This window comes from Furipterus horrens, unplaced genomic scaffold (genome assembly GCF_987537825.1).
Source record: "Furipterus horrens unplaced genomic scaffold, mFurHor1.1.pri manual_scaffold_9, whole genome shotgun sequence".
NCBI classification, from domain to species: Eukaryota; Metazoa; Chordata; class Mammalia; order Chiroptera; family Furipteridae; genus Furipterus; species Furipterus horrens.
The window spans coordinates 81892881-81909375 of NW_028327179.1; the positions used below are offsets into that span (position 1 = coordinate 81892881).

General features: G+C 37.2%; 1 pseudogene; it reads left to right on the plus strand.

Annotated features, from left to right (window-relative positions):
• The first annotated feature begins 8472 nt into the window (after nt 1-8472).
• LOC150002063 (glyceraldehyde-3-phosphate dehydrogenase pseudogene) lies at nt 8473-9437 on the plus strand (annotated as a pseudogene).
• The last annotated feature ends 7058 nt before the right edge of the window (nt 9438-16495 follow it).

The following is a 16495-nucleotide window of genomic DNA, read 5'->3' on the forward strand; positions in this document are numbered from 1 at the left end:
AATTATTCAGGTAATGAGATTATAGGCTTATGTCATATGCAAACAAGAGGTAGAATGTACATGTTAATTTACATAACATAACCCACAAACCAGTCTGAATCTGTAAGACTGTGAAGACATTCAGTTACAGGGCTTTTGCTGGAATGGTATTTAACAGTGGCAATTCAACAGGTCCTCCTTGTTTATAGATTGAACATTTTTGATGATATTACAAACCTAGTTTTAACTTTCAAATGAAAACAAACTTTTAAAGACAGTTAGCTGTACTAATTTATAGTCCACCACTGAGCATTGTGATTTTTCTTGAATCATAATTTTTCTCCTTAATATTACCCTCCTTGTTATTAAAGAAAGTGCATTAAGTCCAGTTTTAATTTATCCCATTTATTTGCATAAACCCAACAAGAGCAGCAACTGATTATATATTATCTTTTTGTTTGCTTTGCTGGAACTCACACTAGAAACATTTAGGCTGAACTTTCAGTCTGCCCTTCTGGGCACAGAACCTGAGCCACACACTTGCCATCTGGCCTTGCCTGTAAAACCCATGCTTTTCATAAGTCCTTCAGATTTTCCATTGTGCCTTAAGGTTTCTCCTAGTTATCTTTCAGGAAAGCAACCTTCATTCCTTCCCTAGAAAGATTGCCATGAAGCACACAACCAACCAGGGTATTAGTCCTTTTCCTCCTTGGCTTTTATTAGCCTTGAAAGTCAATTCCTGTTCCTCAGGACTTTCTGGTAACAACCATAGCCTAAGCATGCCTCCTTCAGGCACAGCATCCCAGTCAAAGCCTCAGTTAACAAAACCACCATTAGCAACTGGTCTTATTAGTTTTATGCAAAGAAACCTTATATCATTACTTACTTCTTTAGAATGGCAAATACTGGAGGAATTAGGTAGGGAGAAAGATATAAGAGCATGAAGGAAAATCCTCATGCTTCAAAAATGCATTTCCATACATTATACCTTCCGTTACTAAAACCATACAATTTTTTTCAAAACTTTCACAAACTTTTAACAAAACTTCTAGATACTTGTCACAAACCTTCTTCATTTTCATGCCTTACACTTTCCCTTGTTTACTTCCTTTCATGTGAAGTTTTAACTTTCCCTGGGAAACCTCAATTTTTCCTTTCAGAGGATCAACAGAGCAATAATTCAACACACAGATAGCTAGGCCCTCTCTCTCCAGTATGCCCACTAGCTTCCTAGAGAGATGTGCCCTTGGCAGAGACAAGTTCACGTGCTTGGGCTGGAATGCTCATCAGCCCTGAATGACCCTTCCCGGGTCCTGGGTTTCAAAAGGAATTCTCCTTGACTGCTTTACAGATTACCTTTCATAGGTCTTATTGGTAAAAAACCAATACAGAGAATTCCACAACACAACAGGCCAAAATGCGCTTTTATGAAATCAGAACACAAGCCGCTGAGGTTTTCTTGTCCCAGCTTTAAAACTTCCATAAATGTTTCCTTTTTATTATTATTACTTTCCACAGACCTTTTGCAACATTTACAAACTTTCTAAATGCCTTTTACTTCTTTAGATTTAACCATAACATGCTTCCAATCCGTGTTCTTTTCCACACTGTGAAGGACTGTACTCAAACTCAGTATCTGGCAGCTAAAAGTTCCTAGATTTGCAGAGATATCCTGCAGCTTTTTGAAGTTCTTGCTTCTCCTCCTCTTTCCTAATGTACACTTCTGAGCTTTTCTGAGGAGTTTTTCAATTGTTCTATCTGGCCCATTCATTTCCCTTCTGCAGTTTCTCACAAATATTTGGCCAGCTTCTGTTACAAAGATGACTTTTAAGAGTCTCTGCCCTACCGCATTCTCTGAATCTAGACCAGAATACTTTCTCATCTGGCCCCTGAGTTTCTCTGTAGGAATGCTGATGGAGTTTTATCTTTTTTTTTTTTTTTTTTTTTTTTTTTTGCTGTATTTTGAATGCCTTGGAGACATTCTGTGCTCAGGGGAATGGACTCCTTGATTCCCCTGATGAGGAGACTCCTAAGATCTCTCATCTGGGCCCTATCCTCCAGCCTGTTATTAGCCCATCTAGGATCTATATTGGGAAACTTTTCCTTATCTGGGAGGATGCTTGCTTTTCCATATTCTTATAGCAGCCCATCTGATTATTCCTCTTCCTTCCCCACTGAAGAGGATGTCTAGAATGGACATTATTCCATCCATGTGTAACAACACTCATTCTTAAGATATAGGCATGCCCCGCCCTGCTGAAGCAGCGAGGAGGTTGAGGGCCCTCCAGTTACAGCCCTAGAGGTGGTGTCCTTTGGCAGCCAAGCTGCTACCACTGTCGCTTATGCCACAGTTTAAAGAAAAGCAGCCTGAGTTTTAAGTGTCAGGTTTTTTTTTTCTTTTCTCCTCTCTCTGTGTTGGGGAGACCGACATCCCACTGTTTCTGTAACCTGTAACAAGTTAATTATCCTATTGTTCTCAGGACCTAGTAGCCTTTTAGGGGATTCGATGGCCGCTTGGCTAGCAAATTTAACATTGTCCCTCCTTGCAGCTCTCGCAGGGAGTATTCAGATGCAAACTGAATTGCTACAAGTTACCTGGGGTGGAAAGAAATGCTGCCAGCAATTTCTTTGGGGAAATTCTCAAGGTCCTGTTTGTGCTGTTCTAATTTCTTTCTTAGAGTAAATTTCTGCCTGTGCCTGGGTGTTGTGGGCACGGCTACTGGTTGGGCACCTGTTAGGCGGCCCTGGCCTCTTCCATCTGTACTGTCTGTCTGTGGTGCCTCTGCCCCATTGGCTGCCAGCTGGCCAGGGCCATAAGGCAGCGGGAGACAGGACGGAGGGTCCCAGGCTTTATCTTCTTTTTCTTTTATAGGGAAGAAACCTGTAGATCTACTAATAGGTTGTAACCAGCAGAGAGCATATTCCTTCTCTTCCTCAGAAGCTCATGCCTGATCACTCACATATGAGATCAGAGCTTGACAAACCCAAGATTCATCAGACCCAAATTGGGGCCAGAAAACAGATTGCGCCTTAATGGGTTCTTTTGGCCAAAGGAGACAAGAATATTTTACAATTTTCTGTTTCTTCTTATTCTGGATTTGGGGATCTTCTCCGCACTAACCCCGCCGTGAGCTCAACCTCCCATACCAGAAAGTTGTCGCCCATGGCCTGTGAACTCAACACCCCCATACTGGAAGTTTCTTGTCCATGCCCTGTACACTCTCCCCAATGGACTATTGGGCAGAATGTCCATGGGGCCTTTCTTGGCTCCACTCCATTTCCCTAGGCCTAGAATTTGTGTTTCCTATCCTCATTTGATTCCTGTTGCTGAATCCAATTGTGTTCTCAACCTCCTGTACCAGAGATTTATTGAACACAGACCCCATGAGCTCAATCCCTCTATACCAGAGAATTTCCCCCCACGCCCTGTATAGTCAACCACCCGTACTGGAAGTTTCTTGTATACAGTCCTGTGTGTTCAACCCTCTTACCAGAGACATTGCACACAGCCTGAGATGCTTCGTCTGTCTCTCGCTCTTTCCCTCATGGGAGAACAGAACCACGGATCAGGGCTCCACACTTGCTCTGTATCTTGAGACATGTCCCAGCCACACACACACAATCAACTCCCCAAGGATGCCCAACCACCAAGGCAGTACTTAAGTCTAATTTTCGTACCTTGGCCCACGCACGAGGTTGCCTGGTTGCTGTGGTGTTTGCCCCCCCCCCCTTTTTTTTAACTTTTAGTTCCCCCCTGTATCAATCCACTGCTGTCCCAACAAAAAGTCTCAGGTCATTTCTGATCACTGTGAGGCAGGTGGGCTCTGGGACAAGTGAGCCCCCCAAGAACGAATAGGACACGTCTCCTCACCTCAGCTCAGAGCCCCTTCCTGCACATAGGTGGAGGATCCCAGACAAGCTGCCAAATTGTGAGAAACACTCACAATAAAAACCAGGACACAGGACTTGAGCAGTAACCGAGGCAGTTGTTTATTCACAGATCTGCAGCTCTGGACGCAGCCTAAAAACCCTATCAAAGTACGCACCACCAGAACTGAGCTGGCCATTTTTATCCTAACGCGAGAAAAGCATGCCCTTCCTTCCCCTCTCCCCCGCCTTCTCCTTCCCCATTTCTCCATGCTGGATACTCTGGAGTTACAGTCTAACATGATTAACTAAATTGACTGAGGGTGATAATTAACTGAGGGGGATCTGGTTATAGGTCTGTCTCCAGCTCTTTGAAATTTCTCTATCTTGTTTGCTGGGCTGTATAGCTACATTTTCCCATTTCCCAGAGTTTGGTGATGACTATCTCCCCCCACTTTGATCTCAGATATCCTGTGTCCTCAGAAGCATTTGTGCTGAGCTCCGGAAAGCCCCTTTTCTGATTTGTAAATATGTTAATACTGTTAACTCTGGCTCAGAGACCCTCTAATTACATTTGCCCTTTGCTGCTAATTATTTTCTACTGGTTTGGGAGTCACCAGTTTTCTTGTTTTTTACAAGTATGTGTGCATATCTATTCTACAAAATCCAGAAAAAGTTAAGTGGCAAAAACAACATTAGTATACATAGACTACTAATGAGCTGAGTTTTGTTTTTAAGGAAGAAAATGGCTCAATCATAAATTGCTTCAAGGAACTAAGATGGTCATTGTTGTAACAAAGATATTAGCAGCATTATAATAGATTATCCTTGATCTTTGAGAAACAAATTTAGAATGTATGGGGGTTAGACATCAACTTCTGATAGAATATTAGGGATATGATGGACATTGCAAATTATTATGGTAAAATTTGGTATTATCACACTTATTGAGAATAAAAACTTATGTACAGTTCTAGATTTTGTTTTTGGTAGGTATGCAAAAATAGAAGGAGTAACTCCAGTGTCTACAACAGTGTCAAGTACAAAGTTAGTATTTAATATATATTTGTTGAATAAATACATTTACAATAGAATATTTTTGGCAAGATTATGAACATTGTAGACATCTACGGACATTGAAAATCCTACATTCTTTATTTCCTATGCATTGTACCTTGTACAAACTTTTACTTCATTTTTTAACTTTTTTTTTGTCTAGATATAAAAGAAAAATATGATAGGGACAGTAGAAGTTTGCTATTTCTACAGTGATTTCAATATTAGTAGTTTTGTTTGTGGCAATTTTGGAGGTGACATTCTCATTCTTTTTGGGAAGTTATATCAGTTCTGGTGGTGATTAATTTAGATTTCTTCAATTACATATGACAGTGTCTTCACCATGAAAGAGAGGTTGAGGGAGGGGGAGGGGGAAGAAAGGGGAAGAGAGAGGAAGTGGGAGAAGGGGAGAGAAGGAGAAGGATATATAAATGTAATTGAACACATCCACTTATCAAACCAGTGATTAGTAGGATATTTTTGTCTGCTCTAGTGAGAAATTTTACCTCATAGTGTAAGTTCATTATCCCTGAAGTTTACCAACATATAAGTTAAATATGTGGACCAAGTTTGGCCCATGGCTTCTCTGAAAATCAAAGTTCAAAAATGGTGTTTGTAGAAGCTGAGGTCATGCATGATTAGTAAATGATTTTGTTATTGATTTTATTTGGATACCCTTAAATGGATATTTCTGAATTAAGGTAGAATGAGTGGAAGGTAGGATGTGGACTGTGTATCAAAATTACTAGGCAATTTGAAAGTTATTGCAAAAATTCCTGGTGATTGTGATGATCCTCCTGTCGGTGAACAGAAGAGGAAAGTTTTGCATATGATAATGTGTTTTTGCTGTTTTTAAAAAATATTACAGATGCTTCACCCACAACACCCTTCTGATTGTAAAGATATTCTGAGGAGAGAGAATGCTTTAAAAATAAAAAAATTCCAATTGGTTCAGAAATAATACTGCTCATTTTCATCTTCATACAGTTCAAATGATTCTTCCACACTTACAACCTCCAGGAAGGTTCTCTGTAGGTGTGCATAACGTGTATTGAGATAGTAATATTTCTTCATTATCTAAACGTTGCAAAAGACTCTAAGCCATGATTAGGGGGCTGATTTTCTAGCTCATATTCAGATGAACAAAAAAATTAAAAACAAGTTTATGACTTTGGGGAAGGAAATGTCATATGATAAAATAATTTTATCCTAAATAATATAAATATATTGCATATAGTTTGCATAACTAATACAGTCTTACTTATGAGGGGATGTGGCAATAAATCAATGAGACGGATATCATTGTCTCATTTTCAGGGACTTTTTTCTCCTCTTTACTTTATGGTTGTATCTCTGAATATTCAAGGGTATAAAATTACTTTACCTACTCCTTAACAGTTTTCAATACACATATGTATTTAAGTAATAATATAGAAACACTGCTTAAAATTTACATGTGAGGTAATTGAGGCTCAGAGATCTTTCATGCTCTAATTCCCACTTCATTGCTGTTTATGTTAGAGTCTGACATTCTTTAGCATTTTCACTCTACATTCTGTACAAATGTGCCTAAGCAGGGACAGCTGCATCTATAAGAAAAGAGAGTGATTTGGTTACATTTCTCTCCCCGTGCCTTATTAAAATCTTATTGCTAGTAATTAAGTCTCTCTGGTGTAAGAAGAGCCACACAGGGCACCTCCAGATTTATATTCTCCAAATATCTAAGAGCAGAAATTGAAATGTTATTACAACATATTATATAAAATTATCTTCCAGGTGAAATTCAAAGTATTAGTACTCTTTTATAAATCTGAACAGCCATTGATATCAGGGGCTACTTTTAACTTCTCAGTGTCCCTACTGCTTAATGGATCACAGATTCTCATTAATTGTTTGCTAAAAAAATCAACTGATCATGATCAAATTGATTATTTAATGCCATAAGTTTGTCATCATTAATTTTGTGATGGTCTAGAGTAATAAAATATGCATTTATATAGAGATTGTAGAGTTTGAAATTACAGAGATACTTCTCTATCACCGACACTATTTTACTATGCAGATGTTGTTCATTTAACAAGTATTTCCTACGTATCCACTCTACGCTCAGTCCCAGACTAGGTGTCACTAGATTAGGAAGGACAGCCTGAGAAGCATGTTATTTTTCTTCACTACCTCCAAGTGAAATCCATAATAAAACCAAAGCCATGCTTGAGTTACTTCAGAGAAAAACTATTCAGAAAGACAGTTTCATATTTTCAGGCAACTTAGCAGGTCAGATGCCTTTGGGTTCTTTGCATGACTGAGTTGAAGAGCTAAAATGTATATAAAAGCTTCGTGAATTTTGTTTGCAGTTTCACTGAAGAGCCATGGGTAAAACCAGACTTTGTTGGGGTTTCAAATATAACCACTGAAGCGGTTGCTTGTGATTGAATTGTAGCTCTGTTGAATTACATCACTGAAGTTGGACAAGTAGCTTTTATGGCGTTTGTGGGTTATTGTTTGGCTTTGATGTTTGTCCACAGGAAGACTCTCCTTTTATATATATCACACTCAAATGGAAAGTTAAGCTAGGAAATAACATTGAATTGTTTTGAAGGAGAAAACTAGAACTGCTAATAAAACAAAACTTCTACCTATGATAAAATAAATTTTAAGGCATTCTTTCTTGGTAGAAAAATTTTCATTAAAAAAAAAAGCTTTTAAATTCACTATATCTATAAGCTAACTCTGTTAAACTAATCAGTAAGAAACTTTTTCTAAATTAACCACTGAAATCATTTAAGGATGTCAATGAAAGTGAAAATATTTAAGGCACAAATTTCCTAAATTACTGCTGAGACCGAAATTAACATGCAATTATTCAATTCCAAATAGCATCAGCTGATATATCATCTGGGACATGTTTTCTCCTGGCTCTGCTTCCTACCATTGCTGGATGAATAGTCAGTAATTATTCTTGAGTATTATATATTTCATAGAAACTGTCAGAACATGCAATTAGTCAGGAATGATAAAAAGGCAATGAAAGAGTTAGAAATAATGAATTGGCAATATAAGTCATCAATGTGTGATACATGCATTTCTTAAAACCTTTTATAGCCTACTGGTTTTTAAAGGTAATCATGACTGGTAAAAGCAGATGAAATTGATTTAGAGACTGTAAAATGCTTAAGTCTCTCTTGAAAGTGGGCCACATTTATTTATCTTGGCCCTCACTATACCATAAACCACTAGAGAATTCTCTGTAAGGAAATTTGCTCTAGATCTGGGACCATTGTCTAAAGGCATTTATCACAAAAAGTTGTACAAATGCCTCAGCTATGATATGATTTTATAGCATGAATGCAATGAATAGAAAATGTTCAGAGAAGCTATAAAAATGTTTGTGGTGGCTGATCTCTAAGGCTAGAGTTTAAGACAAAAATTGATTGTAAAACTAATTTTATTATAACTTTTAACCTTTCAGCACACCAACTTAAGTTGTCAAAGAATGCTAAATATAAAGCCTTATTTGGCTCTCTGCTCCCATGTCTTCCTGCTCAGTGCCAGCCTCAACCCTGAGACACCATGATGAAGGTCAAGGTCAGATTAAATGGATTTGGCTATATTGGACACCTAGTCACCAAAGATGCTTTTTACTCTGGCAAAGTGGGTATTGTCACCATCAATGACCCTTTCATTGACATCAACTACATGGTCTTCATGCTCCAGTATGATTTTACTCATGGCAAGTTCAAAGTCACAGTCAAGGCTCAGAACAGGAAGCTGTCAGCAATGGAAAGTCCATCTCCATCTTCCAGGAGCGACATCCTGCCAATATCAAATGGGGTGATGCCAGTGCTGAATATTCTGTGGAGCCCACTGGTGTCTTCACTACCATGGGAAATGGTGGAGCCAAGAGGGTCATCATCTGTGTCCTTCCTGCAGATGCCCCATGTTTGTGATGGGTGTGAACCATGATAAGTATGACAACTCCATAATAATTGTCAGCAATGCCTCCTGTACCACTAACCACTGGGGACCCCTGGCCAAGGTCATCCATGACCACTTTGGTTTGGCATCATGGAAGGAGTCATGTCTTCACTGCCACCCAGAGCACCATGGATGTCCCCTCTGGGAAGCTGTTGTGAGATGGCCAAGGGGCTGCCAAGAACATCATCACTGCTTCTACTGGCACTGCCAAGGCTGTGGGCAAGGTTGTCCCTGAGCCGAATGAGAAGCTCACTGGCATGGCCTTCCCTGTCCCCACCCCCAGTGTGTCAGTTGTGGATCTGACCTGCCACCTGGACAATGCTGCCAAATACAATGACATCAAGAAGGTAGTGAAGCAGACATCAGAGGGATCCCTCAGGGGCATGCTGGGCTATACTGAGGACCAGGTTGTCTCCTGTCACCTTAACAGTGACACCTACTCCTCCACCTTTGGTGTCATCAAAGGCCATTTTGTCAAGCTCATTTCCTGGTATGACAATGAATTTGGCCACAGCAACATGGTGGTAGACCTTATGGTCCACATGGCCTCCATGGAGTAAGAGCCCCTTTGACCACCAGCCCCAGTGACAGGAAGAGACCCTCCGCTCTTGCAGAGTCCTTGCCCTAAACTGATCCCCCAACACATTGGGAATCCCCTGACCTCCAGTTTCCATCCTAGACCCCCTAAAGAATGGAGGGCTTAGGGAGCCCTACCTTGTCATGCACTATTAATAAAGTTCATTGTGCCCCCCCCAAATAAGCCTTATTTTTTAAGTTTCTGCAGGTGCACATATGGAAACAATGAAAAGATGACCCTAAACATCCCTATTGTTTCCAGTGCACTGTTTTGTATTTTCTATTTTGTGAAGTCACACATATGTAGATATATAGCTGTAACTTAGACTGTGCTTCTTCTAAAAATAGGCCACTGCTATTCCCATTATGAAAAATGGTCAAGCTTGCCAGGAATAACAATTTAAATCATTAATTAGTATGAAGTGATGATCTGTTATGCTCCATTTCACCTTTGACTGTTGAAATCACACCCTAGAGGTAACTATATTATAGTGATGGATAGAGTATTTGGGAAATTTCTGTGATACAGAGCTTCTGGGACACAAAAGAATATTTTATAGGTGTGTAACCAAAGAGGAGTGGTTTAACATAATATTTCTCATCCTCTAATTCATATTACATTGACTAGAGGAAGAGGCTGCTCATTTATGAATTCTTGAATGTGGTGACATCTGACATATATCTGAAATGGGAGACTGAATTTAATATCCATAATTAAGTGTCAACATTCATGCTCACTCTCATGCTTAGCAATATTATACTGAGATTGCAGAAGACTGGTACTGAACTTGCTGTCATGTAGCAGAGTTTTAAATGAGCATATTTCAAAGCTTCCTATGAAGTAATGAATTAGAAATTGGCTTTGAATTCAACTTGGTGGGCAGTTATTATTTGGTACATAGATCTCATGAGACAGTAGAGTGTAGTTATAAAATAGCTACTTGGAATTCTGCATAGTATTACATGGCCCTATTAGAGAAAATTCTTAGGGTTTTCATCCAAATCAAAAATGTTAAGGATTTACTTTCATATTTATGGTATAAGGCTGGAGCCTCACAGCACTACTGTAAAGAATGCAGAATTCAGGGTGAAGTGGATGTTTTTGATCCTATCCGAGGGAATTTATTACTAGAAATACCAACGCATCTCATTGGATCAGCGCTTCACCTATAATAGCATCCCATGGCATGGATCCTGTGGATAGCATTACAGCATAGTCCCGAGTCTTTAGGACAAAGAAAAGCAATTGATAAAAAAAAAGAAAGAAACGGTATATTTTTTAACACAGGTATTTGGTTACACATAGTATTCTCTTACTAGGAATGTTGATTGAGTTAAGATATCCTAAGCACTGTACTTGATAAATATTTGCTACCAACGAACAGCTTTGACACTTTTCAGGCTGTAGCCCAGTCAACGTTCTGTTTCTAAGAGAGCCAAGAGGGGGTGCTATAAGGCTTCTCAACTATTTTTCATGTTGCGATCTCAAAACTTTAGCCGTTTATTTTCTAAACCATAACTTATACTCATTGTTCGTGATGAAGCTAGTGTTCATGACTCTGAGTTTTCCTTTAATTTTAAATTTTATTTAGCTTGTAACACCTCTAAGTTTTCATCCACTGGGGGTAAAGTACTACTTTCTTTTATATTACTTGCCACTATTTCATTCACTCATTATGGGATAATCCCCAAAGTTTTGTGTCCCGAGTTTCTTCATTTTAAATGTTAGAATACTTATAACCAGTTTTATTCTCAACATAGAATATATTATAGTAAATGAAATTTCCTAGCACTTAGTGGGTGCTATTGTTTTATAACCTATTACCTCTGTTGTTTTTACCCTTTGATTGAATGCAGTTATAGTCCCTTTCAAATTTACTTTTTCTGAGATTAATGAATTCCACTTCCACATATGAAAATTTCTACATGCAGAGGTCCCCCCTTATCCACAGTTTTGCTATCCATGGTTTCAATGATCTATAATCAACTATGGCTCAGAAATATTAAATGGAAAATTCCAGATATAATTAATAAGCTTTAGATTGCATGCCTCCATTGTGATAGCATGATGAAATCTTGTACTATCCTGCACCATCTTACTTGGGACATGAATCATCTCTTTGTCCAGCTTAATTATGCTGTGTATATTCATACAACATATTAGTAGAATATGATATTCTGATAGAGACCACATTCACATAACTTTCATTACAGTATATTGTTGTAATTGTTCTATTTTATTATTAGCTGTTGTTAACTTTTTACTGTGCCTATTTGATACATTTAACTTTATCACAGGTATGCATGTATAGGAAAAAACATAGTATATATGGGGCTTGACACTCTCTGTAGTCAGGCAGCCACTGGGTATCTTGGAACATACCCATTTCAAATAATAGGGGACTAATGTATTCTTCTTGGGGGCATAGTATTATTCCTAATGTATTTTTTAAATTAAAATATAGTTGACATACAATCTTATATTAATTTCAGGTGTACAACATAGTTTATTCAACATTTACATACTTAATGAAGTGTCACCATATGTCTAGTAACTATTGTCACTGTACAAAGTTATTCAAATATTATTTGCTATGTTTCTTATGCTGTACATTATATCCCCATGATTTACTTGTTTTATTCCTGGAAATTTGTAGCTCTTATTCCCCTTTACTCTTTTCACCCTTCCAGGCCCCCTTCCCCTCAGTTTGTTCTTTATATCTATGAGTTTGTTTTGTTTATTCGTTTGTTTTGTTTTTTAGATTTCATGTATAAGTAAAATCATAAGATATTTGTCCTTCTCTATCATATGACCCAGAAATTCCACTTCTGGGTATTGTATCTGAAGGCAATAAAAGCAGTAATTTGAAAAGATAAATGTACCCTATTTGCATTGCAACATTATTTATAATAACCAAGGAATTGAAGCAGCCTAAGTGTCCATCAATAGATGAATAGATAAAGAAGATATGATATATGGTATATGCACATACATACATAGAATAGAATATTTATTCAGCCATAAAAAAGAATGAAATATTGCTATTTCTGACAACATGGTTGAACCTAGAGGGTATTATGCTAAGGAACTACTGAACTACTGAATTCTTGATTTTAGCTACCTTTTCTTCTTCCTTTTTTGAACATTATGCTTTTTTTCAGCAATGACACCAGAATTTCACCCAAGAGTTCAGATTCAGACTTTTAATTAATGCTTATCAGTGAAATCTTGTTCAAACTGGCAGAATAAAAATTGCTCACTAATCATACAACCACTTCTCTTGTCATGTGAGACTTGGGAGAAGTACCTGCGATTGTTCATGGGTGTATCTTTTAAGTCATCAGCATTATTCTCTCCTGCATTGTGGAAGATAAACAAAAAGAGCTGACAAAAAGATACATTGGGACAAGTAACCCAGTGGATTTAGACAGACATTGTTTACAAAGGCATGACCTCAGTATCATTTTGATGCATTGTGGTGTTGAAATTATTTATATTAAATAATTAGAATTTTATTTAAATATATGGTGCCCGTATTTATTCCTTTAAAATGTTTCTTAAATTATCCCCATTTTTCTATTCCCATTGCTAACACTCTAAAATATATTCTTTTGTACTTTATGCCTGAATTACAAAATTAGTTCCTTTGAATCATTCTACTTGTTACTACTATATTAATCTTTATATAATACCAGTTTTTCTTTATGCTATTTTCATGTTTACATGTCCTTGATCATTTCCTATGGACTGCAGCAGGGTCCTCAAGAATTTTCACCCAAGTGGCAGATGGGAAAGGACTGGAAGATCAAAAGGGCTAAGAATTTATCAATCTTCCTTAAATCTCATCTTGTATCTTTAAAATTCAAGCGGGCTTTTCATTCTTTACCACATACTATCAATATTTATTTTAATATAATAAAAAATACTTCCTGATTAAAGAGCCTAATGTTTCATTCCAAATCTTGAAGTAATTTTGATGTCCAGGAAGATGTACCACACTATCCTATTGCTCCAGGTATCCCTGGCTGTGACATATTTTCTTGGAGGTATGAGTATGCCTTGTGTGAGAAATCAGATTGAGTTCAAACTCTTTTGCTGGAATTTCATGATACTCCATAAATCAGCTTTAACTTCCTTTTCCAGTCATCTTCCGTTAATTCTCTACACAAATCCTATACTCCAGCAAAAGTGTTAAACTTATTCTCACACAGACTCATCTCTCCTTTGGTGCTTTCCTGCTGTTATTCATGATTTACTTCCTTATCAATAGCTTCCTCCCTGCTCTTATCCCTGCCTATAAAATGATTAATTTTCAATATCAAGTTCAGATTTATCTTTTCTTTAAAGACCTTTAAGCTAGGGGTAGTCTATCCCATGACTGATTCCTGACAAGCATCTATTGAGTTTTACTGAGGTATTTAAACATGTATTGCTTTTGAACAAAACTGTTCTTATACCCTGCTCCTTCCTTCAAAAATTTGATTTCAGTGGTGACAAAGACTTTCTCCTTGACCAAACTTTAGCCAGTCTCCTTTGAGTTAACTTTTTGACTAGACCTTGTCTTTGGACCGTGTCTCCAGCCTGCCTAGACCAGTTGTAGCAAGGATCCTGCTAAGTTATTTTATTGAGAATCCTCTACCCTTGGTATCTGGTCACCCTGTCCAGCCTTCAGCAAGAGTCCTGTTAAATGGGTTTAGCAAAAATTCCCTTACTCTCTTTGTAATTTTCCAGTGATCTCTCACTCTGCACCTTGACTATAAATTCCCAGCTGTCTTTGCTGTATTTAGAGTTGAGTTTTGTTTCTTTCTCCTATTGTGATAGTCTTGACACCAATTAAAACAGTCCTGAATAAAGTCTTTCTTACTATTTTCACAAGTGTCAGAATATGTATTTTAACAATGGAGAGTGTCAATCATTTTAACCCACATCCTGGGCTATAGGGTGTGGATAATAACACAAGTTTATCCAGTGAGTGTATTTCTTAACTTCAGTTCTCTTAATGGAGATCTATGGCTCTAAGCTACCCAGGACCATTTCCCTGCTACCATCATATGAAGAAGCTGATATTAGACAATGATGTTACATGGACAGAAACAGCGTCTAGGTCTGTCTGTGTTTAAATCCTCCTTTACAGTCATACTTAGGTTCAGCTTTACTTTTGCCCTTTGCAGTTGTATAAGCAAATAATTTGCCTTTTTCTTCTTTTTGCTTAACTGCATTCAACAGGGTTTCAGTTTCTTAAAACTAAAATGTTCTTGCTAATATATTTGGCTTAATTGAATTTATGCCATGTTGTAGCCATCTGACAACAACCTTAAACTTTTTGGAGAAAGTTGGAAGTGAAGATTTTTAAGTAGAAAATTAATAAAACACTGAACTGTTAAGATAGCCCTGTGGAATGCAATTCTGGACATTTGTTACAATGGATCAATTTTTCATTAAATTCTTATAATGATTTCAAGACATTTGGGTATGAAATCAAATGTCTTTCTTACTACTTGCCAGAAGATGGCACTATATTAAAAGACTAAGATCTCTGTCAGGGAATGCAGATATATATTGTCAAAGGATAAAAATAGAAACAAATCTTATGGCTTGACAAATAATTCTCTAATGATATGCTCACTTTTATTTTTAATGGATATATCTTAAAATAGAAAGTTTGGTATGAATTTTGACTCAGTATAATTTTTTTGAATACTTTTACTCTTTTTTTCTTTTCAAGTTATAGGAACAAGTTGAGTACAAAAAGGTTACCAATTAGTGAATTTTTAAATCTAAAGTTATTTTTGGAAATATTTAAAAGTTGTATGTTTATACAACACACACACACACACGTACAACTACATCTATGTTGAGACTGAAAAAAATGGAATAAAAGAAACCAAAGCCAAAGTTTAAAATTGTGATGGCTCCATGGGACTAACCACAAAATAGTAGTCTTTGTATTTATAATTATTTACATTTAACAATAGTCCACTAAAATTTAGCTTGGGGATATGTTTACATTCAATTTATTTTAATTTTTAATTATATGTTATTGACTATGCTATTACAGTTGTCCTGATTTTTCCCCCTTTGTCCCCTTCTGCTCAGCACTCCCCCATTCCCTCAGGCAATCCACCCACCATTGTTCATGTCCATGGGTCATGCATTTGGGTTCTTTGGCTGCTCCATTTTCTATACTGTACTTTACAAATGACTACCTATTTGTATTTCTTAATCCCCTCACCTATTCAGCCATTCTCCCACAACCCCCTCACATCTGGCAACCATCAAAATTCTCTCTGTATCTGTGATTCTGTATCTGTTCTTCTTGTTTGCTTAGTTTGTTTTTTAGATTCAATTGTTGATAGATATGTATTTCTTGACATTTTATTGTTCATAGTTTTGATCTTTTTCTTAAATAATTCCCTTTAACATTTCATTTAATAATGGTTTGTTTTTTTCTTATCTGGGAAGCTGTTTATCTACCCTTCCATTCTAAAAGATAGGTTGCTGGGTAGAACAATATTGGTTGTAGATCTCTGCCTTTCATGACTTTGAATATTTCTTGCCAATCACTTGTAGCCTGCAAAGTTTCTTTTGAGAAATCAGCTGATAGAGTTATAGAAACTCCCCGGTAGGTAACTAATTTATTTTCTCGTGCTGCTTTTAAGACTCTCTCTTTATCCTTAACCTTTGGCATTTTAATTATGCTGTGTTTTAGAGTGGGCCTCTTTGCATCCTTCTTGTTTATGACTCTCTGTGCTTCCTGAACTTGTATGTCTATTTCCTTCACCAAATCAGGTACATTTTCTTTCATTATTTTTTCAAATAGATTTCCAATTTCTTGTTCTTTCTCATCTCCTTCTGGCACCCCATGACACAAATGTTGGACCTCTTGAAGTTGTCCCAGAAACTTCTTATACTATCCTCATATTTTTGGATTCTTTTTTCTTGTTGTTCTTATTGCTTGTTTTTTGCTTCCTTATGTTCCAAATCATTGATTTGACTCTTGGCTTCATCCACTCTACAGTTGTTTTCCTGTAAATTGTTCTT